We start from the raw sequence: 21,738 nt of genomic DNA, 5'->3' as shown, positions 1-21,738 counted from the left end.
GTTCATTTATTTTCTCTCCTTTAAAGCGTGAAGTCACCCATCATGCTTGTATTAATTACCACTTCAGTACTTATTTGCATGGCAAAGATGGTGAATAGAACAGTTTTTTCACAACTGGTGTTTTTGTTTCAAATTTTATTGAGAAGGCCAATGTTATTGGAATTCCAGCGGGACATATTATTGCATGCTTGACCCTGTATTGAGGACATGGGCCAAGATTTATTACGCACTTGCCTTGTTCTTGCTTAATACAAGTCGACTTAAGGAAGTACATGGGATTGAGTGACATTTCCAAAGCCACAGAATATGATATTTGCGTGGCCTTATGTCACTTTTCATGCGCAAAGTAACTCGGCACATTTTTCTACCTTGTGACTGAGAGATGTTATGTGTTTGGAACACGGATGATTAAAATCAGTAACCTGGGAATATGCCAAAATGGTGCACCAACCCGACCATGGCATTACAAGGAGAAATATCTTTATTTCTCAATGTTACTTCTTCTTTGCATGTGTGCTGCATTCTGAGATACACACGCGAAGAGGAATACGCCTCTAAGACTTCTTTTTCTGCAGAAAGGTATAACTTTATGCAAAAAACAATCTGGGCCACAATGCAGGTACTCTTGCACCACGGCATAAGAGCGCATGGTTTGGAGCTAGACAGCCTTATGTTCAAGCAGAGAGCTATAGAGCACCATATCTTTGTAAACATGGTGCAGTCCAGCTCTCTCCCTTTCACATGCAGTACAGCAACTTTCGTAGCTATTTTGTCTTGCATGAACTGTTAGTAAGTCTGGGCCATGAGCACCAATCAGCCTCACTGTGTACCCAGGTGATGGTCTCTTTATCTCCGTACTAGTAAATGTATGTGTGTTCCTTTCATTGTAACACTGGTAGATGCCATATATGTGTGTGCTTACGGAGCCTGGGAGAAGGATTATGAAAAGCTCCATCTAAAAGCGTTGGATCTTTTTAATACACATGTATGGAGTGGTAGGTGACAAAAGGAAACATTCCAGATACATTCCAAAAACGACAAATTGCTGTTAAGCAAAAAACACAAGAGAACCAGAATTGCTAAATGATAGGGTTTAGTTTTAAAGTAGGAGCAGTGGAAAGGGAGAAATCAATTAATTTTCTTTTCAAAAGATTTCATTATTTTAGGTTACAGATTTCTATAAAAGCAGAGTTTACCATCTGTTCCTCTAATTTCTTTAAGGAAAAACAAAACATCGTCCAAATCCAATTGACGTGGAAGAACAAAATGAGTTACCCGAGCAAATACCCTTTGCTGTGAAGAAGGCTGCTCCAGAATTCGGTTGGTGGTAATCTTCTACTTTTTTAATCTAATTTTAGGAACTATAGAATAATGCACAGTTACCAAATTAGTAGTCCCTGCTATAAGAGCCCGGCTAAATTATTGCTTAACTGTTATTTTTTTTTAATATCAATTGATGTTAAACAATGCTCTTCGACATCTTCACTAAGTTGAGGCTAGCCTTGGGGGTTTGCTGATGAACATATGGGTTACAATTAAATAAAACCTGACAGAAAGTGGGAAGTTGAAGAGAAGGTTGACATGGAAGAATCAGGTTGATTACTATGGTGAGACAAGATTCTGAGATTGGGTAAATTGAAGCCCAGAAGAAAAGACACGGGAAGGTTATTGGTAGAAGGTTCATAATAAAATATATGTCCTTGCTTAATACAAGTCGACTTAAATTAGCACATGGGATTGGGTGACATTTCCAAAGCCACAGAATATGATATGTGCGTGGCCTCATGTCACTTTTCTTGAGCAAAGTAACTCAGCACCTTTTGGTATCTTGTGACTGAGAGATGTTTTGTGGGTGGGACACGGATGTCCCTGTGCATCCAACCAAGTATTTTGATGCAAACCTAGATTTATTAAGGTCAGTAAACCTGGGTTTGTGCCAAAATGGTTCGCCAACCCGACCATGGCACAACAAGGAGAAATATCTTTATTTCTCAATGTTACTTCCTCTTTGCATGTGTGCTGCATTCTGAGGTACACATGCAAAGAGGAATAAGCCTCTAAGAATTATATTCCTGCAGAATGGTATATCTTTATGCACAAAAACCAATCTTGGCCACAATGTAGGTACTCTTGCACCACGGTAGAAGAGTGCACGCGTTGGTGCTAGACAGCCTTTTGTGCAAGCAGAGACCTATGGAGCACCCTATCTTTGTAAACATGGTGCAGTCCAGGTCTCTCCCTTTCACATGCAGCCCAGCAACTTTCGTAGCTATTTTGTCTTGCAGGAACTGTTAGTAAGTCTGGGCCATGAGCACCAATCAGCCTCACTGTGTACCCAGGTGATGGTCTCTTTATCTCCGTACTAGTAAATGTATGTGTGTTCCTTTCATTGTAACATTGGTAGATGCCATATATGTGTGTGCTTACGGAGCCTGGGAGCAGGATTATAAAAAGCTCCATCTAAAAGCGTTGGATCTTTTTAATACAAATGTATGGAGTGGTAGGTGACAAAAGGGAACATTCCAGATACATTCCAAAAATGACTTGCTGTTCAGCAAAAAACACAAGAGAACCAGAATTGCTAAATGATAGGGTTTAGTTTTAAAGTAGGAGCAAAGGAAAGGGAGAAATCAATTAATTTTCTTTTACAAAGATTTCATTATTTTAGGTTACAGATTTCTATAAAAGCAGAGTTTACCATCTGTTCCTCTAATTTCTTTAAGGAAAAGCAAAACATCGTCCAAATCCAATTGACGTGGAAGAACAAAATGAGTTACCCGAGCAAATACCCGTTGCTGTGAAGAAGGCTGCTCCAGAATTCGGTTGGTGGTAACCTTCTGCTTTTTTATTCTAATTTCAGGAACTATATAATAATGCACAGTTACCAAATTAGTAGTCACTGCTATAAGAGCCTGGCTAAATTATTGCTTAACTGCTCAAATTGTTTTTTCTATCAGTTGATGTTAAACAATGCTCTTCGACATCTTTACTAAGTTAAGGCTTGGCCTTGGGGGGTTTGCTGATGAACATATGGTTACAATTGAATAAAACCTGACAGAAAGTGGGAAGTTGAAGAGAAGGTTGACATGGAAGAATCAGGTTGATTACTATGGTGAGACAAGATTCTGAGACTTGGTAAATTGAAGCCCAGAAGAAAAGACACAGGAAGGTTATGAGTAGAAGGTTCATGATAAAATATAAAAATCTCTCATGGAGAAGAGATTGGTCAAGTGAACTCAGAGGGAGGATTTTAGCATGAGATGAGAAGGATAATGATATTGCGATCATGAGAAAGATAATTTTACAAGTGATTGGTCAAATGATATTAAAATACAGGGCCATGGAGAATATGTTTTTTGTTTACATTTGTTACATTGAGGAATATTCATATTGAGTTTGGTAAGATAAAATAACACAAGCATAAATAAGGCAGCTGAGTATACATGGTTTATGGATAGATTCAGATGAAGGAGTTTAACATGAGTGAATAATGAAAGTTGGATGTGAGCTTTACTACTCACCATACTAAAGCAGAGGAAAATACCTTGTCTAAAAGTCAATCATTAATGTTACCCTGATTGGACACAAAACACCTGGGAAATTTTCTGCAACTCTCTATGCAACAGTTTCAGAAAAAACATAGACCCTCCCCGAAATCACGTAGATGGCGCTTTAAAAAATACTTACTCAAGGACCCTAAATTCCTGGAAAGTTTCAAAGAGTTCTTGCCAGAGTTTTTCCTGAGGAACGCCTCTCCGGTTATTCCCTTTTCTACTATCTGGGATGCCTTTAAGGCTACGGCCAGAGGTTTCATTATTGACAAAAAAGAAGCAATGCAGTAAAGATTCTGCTTCTCTATTAGCCTCTATCAAGCGTCTAGAACATGCCTACTTCACGTCCAATAATGAGAACAATATAAAACTACGAATTCAAGCTAAGATGTCCTTCAATAAAAAATCGACAGAGGAGGCTTCTGGCACCTTAATCAAGATTAACTCTAAATTCTACGGTGGTCGTAGCAAAGCTGGCAAGCTATTAGCAAATTATTTAAAGGTTAAATCTTAATGCTCTAAGGTGATGAAGATTAATGATAACAGTGGCATTGATAATTTCAAAGATAATGAAATATTAAGCTGTTTTACAGATTTTCACAAGATGCTTTACACTCCAGAATCCTCCCCCTCTGAAGCAGCGTTGGATTCTTTCTTAGATGCACTTCCCCCGTGCTCCTCCGAGCTTTCTGACTGTTAAATATTAGAAGAAGACCTCTCCCTCTCCGAAATCAAATCCACCTTAGCATTACTTCCAAAGGACAAATCTCCAGGTCCAGACGGCCTCACTACTGAATTTTATTCCTGCTTTTCCCAATTCTTGCTCCCTCACCTTTTATATTTATTTCAATACTTTTTGTCATCCAAGGAAGCTCGTGGATCCTTCCTGGAAGCTATGATCTGTCTCATCCCTAAGAAAGGCAGGGACCCCTCTTCCTGCGCTAACTAGTTCCCTATTTCTATATTCAATTTAGATTGTAACATTTTCACTAAAGTCCTTGCCCTTCGTATTAATAAGGTTATTCCTGATTTAACTGGCTATGAGCAAACGGGTTTCGTTAAGGGGAGAATGATTGTGGATAATTCCAGGGCTTTTTTGAACATCATACATCTTGCCTTCAAAAGCACTACCCCAACTGCAGCTATCACCTTGGACGTGGAAAAAGCTTTTAATCGTGTTCACTGGCTCTATCTGATGCGTGCCCTTAAGTGGCATGGATTATGCCTCACCATTTTATCACTTATTAGTTTGTTGTATTCTTCTCCCACTACTTTGGTTTTTGTTAATTGCCTTCAATCTCAATATTTTACTCTCCAACGAGGCACTCGGCAAGGTTGCCCCTTGTCTCCTTTACTTTTTATTCGTTCCCTTGAGCCTTTTCTTCATTTTCTCTGGAATTCTCCTTCCTTTCGTAGTTTTCTTCATAAAGCTATTGAAATAAAGTTCACTGCTTATGCTGGTGATATTTTGTTATTTATTTCTAATCCTTCTACATCTTTGCCCCCTTTTGGTGATCTTTTGTCTTCGTATGCTGTCATTTCTAGATATTAGTTGAAGTCCAAGTTCCTTCTGCTCAATAAATATTGTCGTAGTAGCATGTTTGAAGGGATGGATTTTAAAGGGAGCACTAATTGCATTACGCGTTTAGCGATAAAATATTCTGATTCAATTGCTACAACTGTTCAATTGAACCTGGGCGAGGTTTTATCTAAAATTTCTGCCATGGCGGAGAAATGGTCCCGTTTATTTTTGTCATGGTGGGGTAGGTTGGATACTTCCAAGATGATGATGATGCTACCGGTAGTTAATGTTTACCTTTCCATGTTATCGATACGGTTTCCTTTAACATTTATTAAGAACCTTAATAGTATATTGAGCAAATTCCTCTGGAACAATCGAAAAGCTCGTATCTCTATTTCTGCTCTCTCTGCTCCTAAAGATAGAGGCGGGGTTAACTTTCCCAATTTTCACCAATATCGCTCCTCAATCCTAACTCGACAAGTCTTACCCTATTTTTCCCCATCAGACGATCCTCCCTTATCAGTATGGCATAAATTAGAGGAATCGATTATCCATCCATTTCCCTTCTCTTTGCTAGAGCATCTTGCACATCCTCCTCATTTTTTAAAATATCTCACTATTTCATATCTACTTTTTATCCGATTCTCATCAAATCATGTTCTCCTCTGCAGTTCTTTTTGGATTCCTCTATTTGGCATAATAAATCCATCAAAGTTTCCAACCGCACTCTTTTCTGGAAATACTGGATTTTAAAAGGTATCTTACAGGTTAAACACCTCTTACAGAATAAGCAATATCTTTCTTTCCAGGATTTTCAGTCTAGATATAACTTATCCGAATCATCTCTCTCAAAGTTTGATTCTTTAAGACGGAGTATAACTGTGCAACTCTCTCTGACACTTTTTTCTTCTCTCCCTGACTCCTCCATTCCATTGCTACCTTCTTCCTCTTCTGTTAGAGCTTCTCATATTTACATATACCTATTTTACCTTCTTCTACTCGTCCCAAAAGCAAGATTGAACATTTATGGGAAACAGATCTACAGCACACTTTCTCCATACACACTGGGACTTTATTTGGGCTCGGATTCACCATATTTCATGCAATGCCATTACTACTCAAACACTACTATTTTTATCAGAGACTATTTTTAACTTCTATGACTATTTCTAAATGTGTTCCTTCCCTATCCTCTAACTGCTGATCTTGCAAAAATTCTCCTGGTACATATCTCCATTCCTTCTTTCTTTGCCCTAATATCTTCATTTTTTGGACAAAAGTATGCAAGACTATCGCCTTCATTTGTTCAACTACTGTCAATTTTGACATTCCCTCTATATTTTTGGGCAGTTCCTCTATGCGCTGGTTGGGTGCTCACAAAATAGACTCATTTATAGATTTATCTATTGACATTGCATTTCAGGTTATAACATCGAACTGGAAAGATGCCTCCAAAGTCTCCTTTTCTGCCTGGTGGAATCTTCTATGTTTTCACCACAGGTTAGATAGAGCCTTTGTAACCACATCCCAACAACTGATTCGTAAGAGGTCTTTTGGTCCCCTCTCACTAACTATATTTCTTCCTCTGCATTACATGCCAAGGACACTAACTTTGTTTTTCAACCGCCATGATTGCTCTGTTCATTCCTTTTATATTATGTACTTATTACAGGATTATTACTGATTAGTGTGTCTTTTTGTATTAGAATGCCATTGGACAGCTTTATCAGTATATAGCTTGTGAGTGCAGATATCTGTCTCTTTTTCTTTCTTTATTTTTCCATTCTTTCTCTTTCTTCCTAATTTTTTTTCCTTCTTATTCTGTCTTTCTATCTCCAAAAGCAAAAATGCTATTTTTCCTATGGTACTTTTTGACTTTGTTTCCCTTTCATATTAGTTTTTATTTTTTGTACTGTATGTAGTATTAACCTCTTCCATGCTCATGACGAGCTCAGCTCGTCATGCAGTACAGTGCTCCTGTGCTCATGACCAGCTGAGCTCGTCATGACCACACCCAGTATTCTTGGTCCTCAGCACAGGAGGAAAATATGCCTAGCAGCGATGTGGTTAAGTATTTGCATCTGTTGATACCATTGGGATTCATTTTTACTCTCTTTATTATATCCTATGTACCATGTCTACTATATTTATCTCAATAAAGCTTTTTAAACTTAATAAAAAACATAGACTCAAGGCAGTAAATCACTTTCAGCCAAATGTATGGTAATATATTAGTCCAGCCGTTCCCTAGATTATATGACAAAAAGCAACTTGGGCTATTCCCCATGACTTCAAGTCACCAGTTATAGCTAACTGAAGTAACTATAACTTGCACCCTTGCCATGCACAGTGTTCTCATCAATTATCTAATTCCTGATGCCAATCAATCAATCAATCGATTAACTTGCTTAAATTTGCTATAATTCATAGCATATAAAGTACAGTAACAAGAAAATTCATATTAAAACTCTAATACAATAAAATGTATCAACTAACAATAAAAACTGGCAACGAATATGTTTTTAAATCATCCTACATTATTAAAAAACTATCTTGTCCCTAAAACCATCATTAAAATTACATAATTAGCATATCTTAAAAAAACCAATAGAAGAACCTCTAGGAACAGATTTCATAAAGTGTCTCAGCTTGCCTTTTCTTCTATGCAGCCCAGAGGAATAAAGCAAGTGAGTAACACACCAAAGGTTCACCCAACATTTGAAAAAAATAAAGCGCAGGTCTGAAGTTTCTAAAATTTAATTTATGTAAAATGAGAACTATAAAACTCTTCCACTGGCAGTATAGAGAGAACAAAGAAATAATATATGCAAATCTGTCTGTAAGGATCTCCCATCGCAAGGACATAAAGTCAAATTGTCTGCGGAAAATGCTTTACTAGGCTAGCCCAACATCAAGGGGATATAATTTAAACCTCTTTAAAATTAACCTATGCTGAGATTTTGGGGGCACATTAAATACAGCTTCACTGCTACTTTGTTGCCAGTGGTCTCCCTTCTATCAGACTTCATTTTCTGGAAGAAAATATCTTTGATTCTAGCTTTAGGGCTAAACACACAGTTAGTGCGATTCTCATAGAAATCTAATTAACCAATATATTCAAAGTGTACTGCTTCAATCACTTGATCTTGCTAGTTGAATCCAGTTCTAAACAATCCTTTAGTATAATCTGGTTCAGGCTAACTATTGTCCTACTCCATATGGAATGCCACAGTAAGACTGGTGCAAGTCGGATAATATCGGAGAATTATGGGACATCCAACTCTGTATGACATATAAGTTTGAACAACTAATTGGAAGAGCTATCAACCTTTTAAGAAAAGCATCTTCTTTTTGCTGAGGGCGACCAGTTTTCCACAAAGCCCCATACCCCTGCCTCATAAGAGGCTACTGAAATAGTTTTACCTACATACACTTGTACTATTTTATGAATGGATTTAGATCCCAACATTTTATCAAAGGTAAAAATGACGGCTATACTTTCCTTTGTTTTAAGTTTTATACTTCTTAACATATTTCTCCAGGTGGTGTACTTTCTGTCAAATAAAATGCCCACGTATGAGAATGCAATGTATCTACAACCTTCATATTACTTGAGGCTGATCTAAAATTTGGGAATTTATTCGGGAATTGCCCCCGTTACAAAAACAGGTCTGAAGTTTCTAAAATAAAACTTATGTGAAATGGGAACTATAAAACTCTTCCTCTGGGCAGTATAGAGAGAACAAAAAAAGTACATATGCAAATCTGTCTGTAAGGACCTCCCATTGCAAGGACATAAAGTCAAATTGCCTGCAGAAAATGCATTACTAGGATAGCCCAACAAGTGGATATCATTTAAATGAAACCTCTTTAAAATAAACCTATGCTGAGGTTTAGACACAATGGCTAGATAAGAGTAAATGAGTTAGGGATTAACCTTTTAAGAAAAGCATCTTCTTTTTGCTGCAGTCAACCATTTTCTACAAAGCCCCATACCCCTGACCCAAACAAGGCTACTGAAATAGTTTTTGTTACATACACTTGTACTATTTTGGGAATGGGTATAGATTCTAACTTTTTTTTAAATGTCTGCTATACTTTTCTTCATTTGGAGTTCCATGCTAGTTAACATATTTTTCCAGGTGTACTTTCAGTCAAATAAAATGCCATTGTAACGGAATGCAATGTATCCACAGCCTTCATATTACTTGAGCCTAATCTAAAGTTTGGGAGTTTCTTCGGGATTGCCCCTGTTACCAAAACATACGATTTTGACTCATTGACTTGTAGGCCCAGACTGTGCATTAATCTTGTATACTCCCCTATCAGCGTTTGCAGTTCTCTCCCAGTTCTTGCTATGAGTACAGCATCATCTACGTATAGGAGTATTGAGAGATGGACAGAAATAAAGTACAGAACATCCCTTAATGTCCCCTCAGCGTTGCCTCCACCCCATTTGTATATAATAAGAATACAAATGGGGTTAGGTAGCAGCCCTGTCTAACTTCCCGGCAGATCCCAAAAGACCTCTTGCACTCTCCGTTCTTCCCATATCATACACAAGCTGTGGCCTAAGAGTAAATCTTTCAAAGGAAATCAATAATAAATCTATATATACCCATATCTTCCATTATTTGCCATAACTCTGAATGGGAGACACAGTCAAAGACCGCCACAGGTCCATAAAGGCCATATGCAACGGTGCAGGTGCCACAGAGGAGTTCTTACATGGTCCCTCCCCTCTTCTCTGCCCTCTGCAGCAGGACCTGGTCTATACGGACTACGTTAACAGCCACTCCGACTTCAATGACAACCTGGTTGGGGGCCACTGGCCCTTTAACTCCACAGTTCCTGACGAATGGGCGGGGCTTGGTGACGGAGACGACGTCGACACGTCAAATGCGGAAGCTGGACACTACGCGGTGTGCTTGTTCACCCGGAGAGACGGAGGAGTGTCGGTAGCGGAGCGGAGTTTGGTGGAGGAGGAGAGAAGCGGTACAATGGAGGAGAAAAGCGAAGGAAGACCGGAGGTAGAGAGAAGATTCGGCTCGGAGGTGGAGAGTAATCCAGGAGGCCACCGTCCCCACGATTCGCCCTGCCACACACCCGGGGGAGGTGTGTGGCTGGCCCAGGTACGCGGGAAGGTTGCGGGTTGGTTTGGGAGGAGAGAAACCTCCGAGTAACCTGGATGTTACCCTTCCTAATTTTCCCGTGGTGTTCCCTTACCCTGAGCACAAACCCCTCACAGACGAGAGTGTGTACAGTCACGGGTTGAACTCCTCACTCCTTTTCCCCTCTACACTCATAGTTCTTGACCGGTACCCTGATACCCTATTTCCTTCCTTTTCGGTTTCCATCGGGAGAAACCACCAGCCCACCAAGGAGCAGCCCCAAGGGTCAGCGCCAGAGCACATCCCCACGAGAGAAGCCGAAGCGGACGATTCGTAGTCGGTCTCCCCAGAGAAATATCCATTACAGAAAAACCTGTACTGACTATTTGTACGAGACAATAAAACCATCCGTTACTAGAACCCGCCTTCTGCCTATTCCTCCCGCAAAGGTTACACCATATAAATGTGGCATTATTTTGCTACCTTATAATTAGCTATTATCATGCTTAGATTAAGGCATTGGTCGACTGTCCCTTTCCCTTTTTTAAAACCATATTGTGTCTTAATAAGGGCATCACTCTCTTCTACCCACTCCTCTAACCTATTCAATAAAAGCTGGCCCATTGATATGGCTGTGATATCCAGCAAGGAGATGGGTCTATAGTTACTAGGTAGGGCCTTATCACCCTTCTTATACATAGGGATTATTATAGTTTTTGCCCATGACCCTGGGGGACCCAACTTACCAAAAGCATTAAAGATGTTAGTATGTGGGCCCAAAGGTATGGGAGTTCCAAAAAGCAATCTATTGGGACGTGCCTGGTCCTAAAGCCTTGACACTGTTACATTGGGCCAATAGATGCCTGACCTTGGCATCAAAGACCAGGCTGCTCCGCTGTCCTATCAGCCTCTGTATGGGTAGTGAGACTAAGTGCTCACTTACAAACCCAAATATATTCAAAAAGTATGTAACCCAGGTTTCTCCTTGAACATGGACATCTATTAAGGGATCATTTTCAAGTTTCAAAAAAGGGGCTTAAATCAAACTCCCAAATTCCTTACTATTTTTTCTTAGTGCTGCTGATCTCAGATTCTTCCAGGTATTTTTTCTAAGGTCTCTTAACCTCATCCTCCATGGATCCTTATACTGGGGCAAGATGGCGGCGGCTCCCTAGACCGCTGTGAGACGCCCTCTGACCAGTGCCTCAGTCTATGGGCTAGGAGGTGTTCAGCAGAAATGGGACCGGCATAGCGCAAAGAGACGCTTTACAGAATAGAACAACTTTGAAAAACCGCGTGGTGAACACTAAAGAGCACGAAGATACCACTACATGTGGGGTAGTGGATACAGATAATGCTTGGAACCTACCCGACAGGAATAGACGATCCATCATCTGCAACAGGGTGGTCCCGCTCGCATCTGCATCTGGTGGCCTCGGTTCTCGGTTTTGCGGTGCTGAGACTTTTTTCGCAGCTCCGAACGTCCAAGGAACTTGTCAGTGACCAGGACGAAGGTAGTAAAATACAGAAGCAATTTACCATCTCTTCGGGGGCGGACTCTGCTAGCCTTACTGAACAGATGGCCCCAAAAAATGCAGCGGCGATTGCAGCCGCTTCAAAAACTCGAGCGGCTAAATAGGCTCTCCGCGACCTCAAGCTGGCAGCAAGACGCGCTGGGGGCTTGTTGACAGATGAAGCTATCGGCCCCGACGGTGCGCAATTGCAGACACACCAGAAACATTCTAAGGCATCAAAAACACCTACCACACCGGGACCGGGACCCTCGGTGGTAGACCTACTCCGAAAAACGCCTGCTGGTCCCGCTCCTGCAGTGGCTGTTCCCTCCCCTCTCGCTCACCACGCAACAAGCGGGACGCTGATTGCGGCGGCTCCTGTGGCTTCCGCAGCTCTCACCACGGTGGATTCGCTGTCGGCTCCTCCTGCAGTTTCAGCCTCTGATACGGGAGTCTCAACAGAAGCTGACCCAGCCAACCCAGCCGCGCTAACTCATTTGACTGCAGACACCCGGAAGGATGGGGCGCCAAAGGACATACCAGGAGTGCCTGCAATATCTCCAGCAAAGCCAATAACGCAAGCAACGCCAGCAGATGGGCATGGGCCAGCTCAGAGAGATCAGAAACTGATCCAGAAGGAAGGAAGGCCTGCAGCTGAATTACACCAAGCACAGGCTACTGCTACACCCACCCTCCCTAATACCATATCTTCTTTGAGCTTCAATACCACAGCACTAAGCCCAATGCAGCCCCAAACGAGTATTTCGCCCCCTGAAGAGACTTTCTCTCCTAGCCTGATTAATGAGGATGCCAACTCTCTGCTCCATTTAGCAACCCTCATCCAGACCCAGTCGCATAAAGATCAGATAACGGCACTAGACAATGAGCAGGTTATAGCAGCCCCTTCGTCCGATCTTAAGGGGGAACGGGCATAGCTTCGGATACAGACAAGGAAACGTCTGAGTTTTTTACCATCTCTGAGGGGCTTGAGGATCCCAGATGGTCTCATGATCTGGATACAGACTCAGACTCCTACTCTGATCTCCATACTGGCTCTAACATTAGCTCACAGGACAGCGACCATGACGCTGCCCTAGGCGTATCCAGAGATGGGAGGCATACAGTGTTAAGAAAGAAAAGGAGCCATCATGGCGCCGTTGGATTACTTAGGGACTACTCTCCAGCAGTGGCTTCTAGCTTGCAGGATCCCCCCTCTAGAGTCCATATCGAAGGTACTCCCTCTCTTGAGCAGCAAAATGCCACTCTAACATCTGTTATGGACACGGTCCTTCAAGCGATAGCTTCCCATAGAGAACGGACTTCAAAGGATGGGCGTAGGGCTCAACAAGCACTACACAAGGTTCAAGGCGTAGTGCGTAAACTCTCCAAGTCAGTTGCAGCCTCTAACACAAGATTGATCGATATGGAGGATCGTATAGTAATTAATGAAGCCGAAGCCACTGTTGTTAAGGAGCAAGTAGATGCTCATGATGCAGAACTTAAGGACGTAAAATGGAAACTGGAAAAAATGGAAAATCGTTTGCGACGTAATAACCTCCGAATACTGGGCGTTCCAGAAAAAATCGAGGGTGACAATATACGTGTATTTGTGATCCAGTTACTCAAGGACACATTTCCCGAGTTGGCCACATGGAACTGGGAACTAGAAGTCCAACGAGTACACAGAACACCATTTACACTAAGGGCCTCAGTCTCGCATGGCAAATATCCTAGGGCGGTCTTAGTATATTTTGGAAACTTTCTTCTCCGCCAAGCTATTGCTGAGAAAGCAAGACCAGATGCCCATCGGATTAGAGGTGATATCTCATATTTTGTTAGGCCTGATTTTTGCCACACTTCAGTGGAGCGGAGGTGGCGACTCCGTCAACTGATCAAGCCCTTTCTGGAGAAAAAAACTCAGGTTTATCTGAATAATCCAGCCACGCTAAAAGTGATCTATAAGGGTCAGGCCAAGTTTTTCACCTCAGAAATCAAAGCAAAGGAGTTTCTAGACAGTTTGACCTAAAGCTGCATCTAATCCTTTCTCTATGACACTGGGTCCTAATGTGCGAAACTTGGTGGAAATTAACTCAACCGACTGATATACAAGTCTAGGCTCTAGAAATCCATTTGATTGCGGGAATAACTGCAAAAGTATCTACAGTGGTAGTACATTATGATATTTCCTAATTGCTTCGGGGACTATTTTGTCTCTTAGATTCAGAGGTAGTTGACGCCTCATCTGTATTGATTGTTTCTGATAGGGTCTTTAACACTCTCTATAAGGTCCTATATAAGGTTCCTTTTCATTTGTTTTGCACCTCTTTCTTAGCCCAGCCAAGGGCTGTTAGAAGATATAAGATTTATATGTGTGGCACTGGATAGGGGTGTCTCTCCATCACAACAGACTCTTGCTAGAGTCTAAATGCCTCATTGGGTGGCATGTGGGGGGAAGGGACTGGGGAGTGGGGCGGTGGGAAATGGGGGGAAAGGGGGGAAGGGGGGAAATGTATAAAAAAAAGCACATTCATTCAAGAGATTAAAAATGCGCAAAGATTCTACTTCGATCGGTGCCAGTGCGGCAGAAGGCAAAGAATTAATATAAAATACAAGGCTAACTGCTGCTTATGTAATCAGTATATTAAAACCGGGATAGGCTTTCATCATGCTAAATGGGGAGAGTGAGCCTTTGTACATGGAATGTGGCAGGCCTTAATGATAGAAGCAAAAGGGCCCAGTTATTTCAATTAACACGTCAGAACCCAGTAGATATACTGTGCCTGCAAGAAACACACATTGCAGATGCCGACAGAGAATTACTTAAATTACCTGGGTATAACCTTATGGTGACCACATCCCAATCATCTAAAACTAGAGGAGTAGCTATTTTAGCTAAACCTATAATGGGTCACCCGACTCGCAGATTGGCTGATAAGCATGGTAGATGGGCCATAGTTCAGTTAAAATTCGGTCTCACTATATGTGCGATATATGGCTCAAACCTCGATGATCCTACTATCTTTCAGGAGTTAAAAATTGAATTGGCCTCTTGGACAGGCTCTCTTATTTTTTGTGGGGATTTTAATATTGATGTAGGATTGCTTGTTGATAACCGCTTGTCTCTAAGCTACAAAGGGCGTAAACCAAAGGTATTTAAAGCATTAAGGCAGCTGATGGAAAGTCATAACTTAATGGATGTGTGGGATCTGTCCGGAAAAAATGTTGATGGTTACACATATTTCTCTCATCCCCACAATAAATATGTCAGAATTGACTACGTTATGTCATCCTTAGAGGGTCTGGCTAACATTGATATAATTAAATCCCCCAAAACAATCTCGGACCACAATGCACTTACCTTCATCTTTGACACTACTAAAATGGTAAAACCAAAGACCCAATGGACCTTTGATAGAAGACTTTTGGTCAACCAGGATTACATAACATACATCAAATTATGGGCTCAGGATTTTTTTGACTGCAATCGGTTTAGTGCATCAAGAACAACTGTCTGGGATAGTTTTAAAGCGGCATTAAGGGGAGAAACTATCTCATTTGTAGCTAATAAAAGGAAGAAGGAGGATAATATCAATGTACAGCTCATGAAAGAACTCTCCGATCTTGAGACCTATCATGCTACTCAGATAGGTCAGGGTGATTCAACCTCAGAAACCCTCAAAAAAATACTGATTCTAAAGAATGAAATCAATAACTCTTTAATCCAGAAAGCTGCCGAAACCTATCAAGCAAATAAAACCAGGCTATACGAATCAGGGGAAAATGTGGGTAGGCAGCTGGCACTACGAACACGCCAAAAACAATCATATAGTAACATAAAGATGATTGAATTTGAGGGTAAGGAATACTCATCCACGCAGGATATTGTAAATGTATTCCAAAAATACTATCAGAAACTTTATCACAGTGATGTTTCATACTCTGATGCCGATATTACAACATTTTTGAACAGCTGGCTCCCAGATCAAGACTTAAACACTATGATTGACGATAGGGTCAAAGCAACTCTGGACAGAGAAATCACGGTTACGGAGGTAGAGATTGCCTTATCCGAACTCGCCAATGGTAAAGCAGCGGGCCCAGACAAAATTCCTCTGGATTTATATAAAATCCTAGGAAATCAAATAATTCCCTTTTTACTGGATTTGTTTCTTGGAGTACAGTACCACTCAACTCCACCGGACTCTTGGAAACAAACAAACATAATAATTTTCCACAAAAAGGGAAAACCATCTCATCTTCCCTCATCATATAGGCCGATATCCTTGATAAACTCTGACTCAAAGCTTTACGCCAAAATACTAGCTAATCGGCTGAGCGGGGTCATCGAACATCTCGTATCCCCTTGGCAACACGGCTTTATTCCCGGGAAGGGCACTACAGATCATACCCGGAGAGCTATTACCCTTTTTGATATCATGGGTGCCACGGGTAGCGAGATGTCGATGATCCTCCTCGATGCCGAAAAGGCCTTTGATCGCGTACCATGGCAGTTTCTTTGGAACATCTTGGAACGTAAGAATTTTGGAAACAACTTCATCAAAGCCATTAAAGCCATATATACCAACCCCAGGGCAAAAATCTCTATATGTAGCACTGAGTCAGAGTTCATCGAGGTACAAAGAGGTACAAGACAGGGGTGTCCATGCTCCCCGATATTATTTGCCTTGTACATAGACCCCCTTATTCAGAAGCTTTTTTTGACACCCTCAATTCAACCAGTTAATGTAGGCTCATATTCCACCAAAGTCATGGCATATGCCGATGATGTTGCCGTCATAACCACTAATCCGGCCGATGCAATTCTGGAAATCGAAATAGTTACCAAGGCCTTTGGCACTTACTCAGGATATTCCCTAAATAGGGCTAAAACTATGGTACTTGCTACTAAAAATATTCAATATGAAAGCCCTCTTAAGGCTAAAGAGGCTACATACTTAGGTGTATGCCTCTCTGTTGAGGTGGATAAAATTAGTCATCTGAACTACACTCCCCTTATTGATAAAATTAAAAATGACCTTAAACGAATAGATAACTTCCACCTATCTATAATCGGAAGGGCAAACTATATAAAAATGAATATTTTTCAACGGATTCTCTATCTTTTTAGAGCAATTCCGTTGCTGGCTGGTGTAAACTTTATTAAGATTATCGATTCTACCATTTCTAAATTTATGTGGAGTTATGGTAAGATAAGAAGAGCCCTCCCTCTGATGTCGTTACCTCAAGACAGAGGAGGGCTAGCTATTCCTAACCTAAAACTATATCTATGGGCAACATTAATACAATCTATGGATCCCCTACTGACTGATAAAAAAATTACCTCATTACTCCCAGATTTATACATTCCTTCGATTTACGAACTCAGCCTTGGTGATAAGTGTAAAGGGTTATTTTTAAGGCAGATAGAGTCCTCGTATTATAAAAAAATTAAACTGAAGACAGTTCTAGATGCATGGGCTGTGTGGAAAGCTATTTCTAAATATCTATCTATTCCCACTTTTACAAAATATACCCCCTTGTGGCACAGCAAGATTATCTCCCCCTCTCTTAATGATACTACCTCGCAAAGGTGGGAGCGTCTAGGTATCAACACAGTCGGTGACTTTCTAGGACATAATATCCCCATCTCTTTTGAATCTTTCTAAGAAAAATATTCTATTCCCGCCTGTGACTTTCTCAAATATTATCAAATATTATCGAGTATCCGTAAAGCTATACCAACAACTTCATTGGAGAAGTTGCTGCTTTTTGAGGTTATAGGTAAAAAATCTACAAGAATAGGGGCTCTTTATCAGATGTTGATGGTAAAAACCCCTGACGATCTTGAGCGAATCGAACAATCCTGGGCCGTAAAACTAGCAAACCCCAATGTTGACATTGATCTTTCAATTGCTCTTTCGGCAAAATACTTTATAGCTTCCAACTTAAAAGCACAATACTACAGAGTTATATACAACTTATATTACACACCGGCAAAATTATTTGCTTGGGGTCTCCGGGCCGACGACAACTGCCCAAGATGCAAGCAACCATTGGCCAATTTATTACATATGTTTTCTGAATGCTCGGAACTGGCAACGTTAAAGGCCATGATATTGGAGTTTTGGGCCCAAGTCTTCGGACATCAGATAAGAGACTCATTAACTCTGTATATATTTGGCCACGATGACTCTTTGGGTCACAATAGTGAGGAAAAAGCGGTTATTTTTTGTGGGGTATGCCGTTTTTCGTATCATTCTGGCTGCTCGATGGAAAGATCCGGAACCCCCTTCTTTTCGGATGTGGCTAAGTCGATTCCTCGCAATATATAAACAAGAAATTGCTATATATGCTACTAGAGGTAGAAAAGCAAGAGCAGTTGGAGCACAGATTTGGGATCCTATCTCTAGGTGGTATACTAATGAGAGGGGACTTTCAGATTCTGTTATTGACTAAATAATTTATTAGGCTGTATTCCTTTTTTCTTCTTCTCTTTTCTCTAATGCTGTTATGCCACTGTTATGTTATATGTTTTTGTACTATTCCTGGTACTCAGGTTATGATATGAAATGATACATTTTGTATTTTGTATTTTTTCTTTTCTTTTTTCCTCTGGGAATTTATATTTTGTCTGAATTTGCCAAATAAAAAAAAAAAAAAAAGGATCCTTATACTGTGCACCAGGCTCCGAACCAAACTTGTGTCTCTGGGAGTCACCCTCAAGATATTGTATAAGCTTTTGAAGGCTCGTGAGGAAGCAGTATCAAATCAACCTGCTCTCGAAGAGGGTTTAAGGGAACATGATCTTACCAGTTGAGTTTTAATTTAGTTTTAATGTGCCCAAGGGCACATTAACGGTTTCCAATAATGTACTAAGTCTTGATTAGGATCCAAACAGGCCATCAGTTTGGGACAAAATTTTAGTTAAAAACTCCTCCTTAACAAACCCTTCCCATTTTAATGTAAATCTAGTTCTCTTTGCTGGGGCAGATTTTGTCACAATATCCTGAGGTATTTCCTTTTTGGCTTCTCATCTCATTGTAAGAGCAAGAGCAGAATGATCACTAAAATGTATACACATGACTACCACCGCAGTCAGCAAACATCTCACAATATTGGATGTTCCTCTGTAATCAGTAATAGAATCCTTTTCCTGACACCCAAAAGTCTTTTGTTTTAGGCTCAAGCGAATATCAACCGGGTTCCTAATCTAAAGTTTCTAAACAATAGCATTCTATTAAGTGCATTACCATAGTTACAACAAGGACAATGGGTGATCCCCCCCTTACTTGTCAATTAAACCACAGACTAGTTTGTAAATCAGATCACAACTATGGACATTAAAATCACTTAACGACATCAAATGAAGCTGTTTCTGGTGAGCCTCACACAAAGAATCTGTCTCCTTTTCCAACGCCCCAACCACTTCTGCCATGTCACTATTGAACTTATTATTATAATAGTTAATTAAAATCCAGTCCCAGTTGTTGCAGTTTTCACACAACTAGATTTGAAAATATGGGAATTAATTCCAATATTTTCAATCCTTTACATTTGCTGTATTGGCTATCAGGATTAAAAGTCCCCCTCTTGTTATTTCTGCTCTCTCTGGAGTGGCAAACGTTTGATATGAGCTATACCCATCTTGAAAAACCTGACTGGTTTCCCAAGTTTCCTGCATACTAAATACATCAAACCTGTGACCTCCCTTAGCCAATCTGAATTACCCCTACTGTGTTTCAATCTGGAAATGTTCCATATAATCAGTCTTACATTTTGATTACTCTCTGATCTCAGTTTTGCCCCCACCCGTAGTTGTCATCAATGATGTTATTAATGATGTTAGAGTGTTGAAATATGTGAGGTCATAAGCAGTGTATGATGAAAGTGTGAGTTATAGTAAGTAGAGTAAGGATCACAAAAAATAATTTTTTGGTCCGCTGATATAGTTGGCGCAGTATAACAAATGTTCATGAAACTTAAAAATAAAAGTTCAATACTTTAGCTCCTTCCTGGAAAGTTTTTGTGGTGGCCGGTAAAGCTATGGCCGAGAAAACAGCAGTGTCACAAAACAAAATTCTCCAAAGCAATTTCCATAGAGATATTTGTAACGCACTACAGTCAAAGTGAACAGAATTACACAAATTGTGTCAGAAAGTTAGGTATTGGTCCAGAAATTGTGATGTTTCTGATTTGGTGTACATTCATTCGGTAGATTTTGAGAAATGAAGGATAAAAAATATTTGTATATGTGGACTGTTGGGCTCATGAGAATCTTGCAAAAGTCCTGCAGTCGTACGAAAAACAAAAGTAGAGCCATCTGATTGGTAGATAGGGCTTTTCTCCCCATCGGCCATCTTGCTCCTGTGAGTTCTAGGGGAACCTGCACTCTGACTGACTGTTTGAAAAACAGAAATGAAATTGCTGCCATTATGGCATATGGTGGAAAAATTTGGGTGTTGTAAAAATGATCAGAAAAAGGTACATAATTGGGTAGGGTGATGGCATCCTGACCCCCTAGTCACTGAGAGGAGGTGTATTAGGCATTGATAGTGTAATGAAGCAAACAGTAAATTCTTTACAAAAGTGTGGGAATTTGTGGGAAACTCTTTTTAAACACTCCCTGGATTGTGACAAAAAAACTGGAGCCCAGTCCCTCTATACAGAGGCCAGTCCCTCTCTACATGCTACTGCACACACTTGTTATCTAGGAGAGTGTCCATCCACACACCCTACTACAGATGTCATCATTCTGGGAAGACATATCAGCAGAGTGGCCAGCACCTACCCATACTCACCTACGCACACCTGCCACTCTGGGGAGAGGACTCAGTGGAAAGGTCAGTACCTCCACATACCCAACTACGCATGCCCATACAAAGCTTGGGGTGGCGACCAGGCCCTGTGCTAAATCCCATGGGAGTTGGACACATGGCCCCACCACTGACTAGTCCCACATGCCCAACCCTGTGCTGTGCATGTGCGAACCCGGAATTGGCTGCCCACAGGTGGCAGGATGCAGGGCCTGGCCTCTCCCTTCGGCCAACCCCAAGCCCCTCACGGGCAAAGGCATCGGCGTCGGTTGTCCATTGTGGGTTGGATGCTCGCAGGAGGTTGTATGCCAGGGTTGGCTGCAGGTCATGCCCTGTGCACAAAACCACGATGCGCATGGCCAAAAGTTATACAATGTGGGGGAGTTGGCTGCCCGCAGGGGTTAGATGCAGGGCCTGGCGTCAGGCCCAGCCCTGTGATCAATCTAACTTCGTACATGACCAACTGCCTTGCATGGCAGGATTGGCTGTCTGCAGGTTGTTGTTATCCCATGGGAAGGTTGAATGCAGCTCCTGGATGCCTTACAGCCAACCCCACACCATGGGGTTAGCTTTACCAGTGTATTATGTATGTTAAATAAAAACCTCAAAATTCACTAAAAAAGCAAACGCCAAAGTAACATTATAGTCAGGTGAAAATAGCACTTATAACATACTATTTTAAACTAATAAAAAACACTGAAATTCACCCAGTTATAGTTATCTCAAGTAACTATAACTCGTAACTATAACGCACCACCTTTTTCAAGAAAAGTTCCTGAGAAGGTAGAGTTCAGCAGAGCAAATCGGCAGGATGTTGTCGATGCCGGAGAGCCAGTGGTCATAGTCTTGGTGAAGCCGTCGACTATGGTGGAAGAAAGCTCTGAGCAGGAATAGCTGGAATTCTGTGCAGAATAGTTCGTCAATGGGGATCTGATCGGCATCAGGCCCAATGAAGATTTTACCTTCAGAATTAGACAACTTTTTAGAAGTCGTAATTCTCCAGTCGGATGAAGCTGCAAGCTTTATTCAATGAGAACTGCATGAGGCCAGATATCTTAGCCTGGATGTCCAGCTGAAGAGAATTTGCTGCTGCGATAGCAGGAGCTACCACAAAGTCAAGCTGACTGGTGATGCTCCTTGGGCGGATCGTCTAGCAGGTTGGACCCGGTCTTCTGTTGCTTATACAGGAAGTTTTACTGGAAATTAAGACTTTCAGTATTACCAGAA

The 21,738-nt window shown here is 41.1% G+C and overlaps 1 protein-coding gene across 1 annotated transcript in view; it reads left to right on the top strand.

Annotated features, from left to right (window-relative positions):
* Window positions 1-21,738, top strand: part of LOC144772911 (uncharacterized) — a 2,519,762-nt gene that overhangs the window by 137,892 nt on the left and 2,360,132 nt on the right. Inside the window, exons 3-4 of the mRNA XM_078657606.1 lie at window positions 1,222-1,320; window positions 2,724-2,822. The gene's annotated coding sequence lies outside the window, so the exon portion shown is untranslated. The remainder of the gene's footprint in view (window positions 1-1,221; window positions 1,321-2,723; window positions 2,823-21,738) is intronic.

Source organism: Lissotriton helveticus, chromosome 8, assembly GCF_964261635.1.
Source record: "Lissotriton helveticus chromosome 8, aLisHel1.1, whole genome shotgun sequence".
NCBI classification, from domain to species: Eukaryota; Metazoa; Chordata; class Amphibia; order Caudata; family Salamandridae; genus Lissotriton; species Lissotriton helveticus.
Note: the sequence above shows the minus strand (reverse complement) of the source record. Positions and strands in the feature narration are given on the sequence as shown.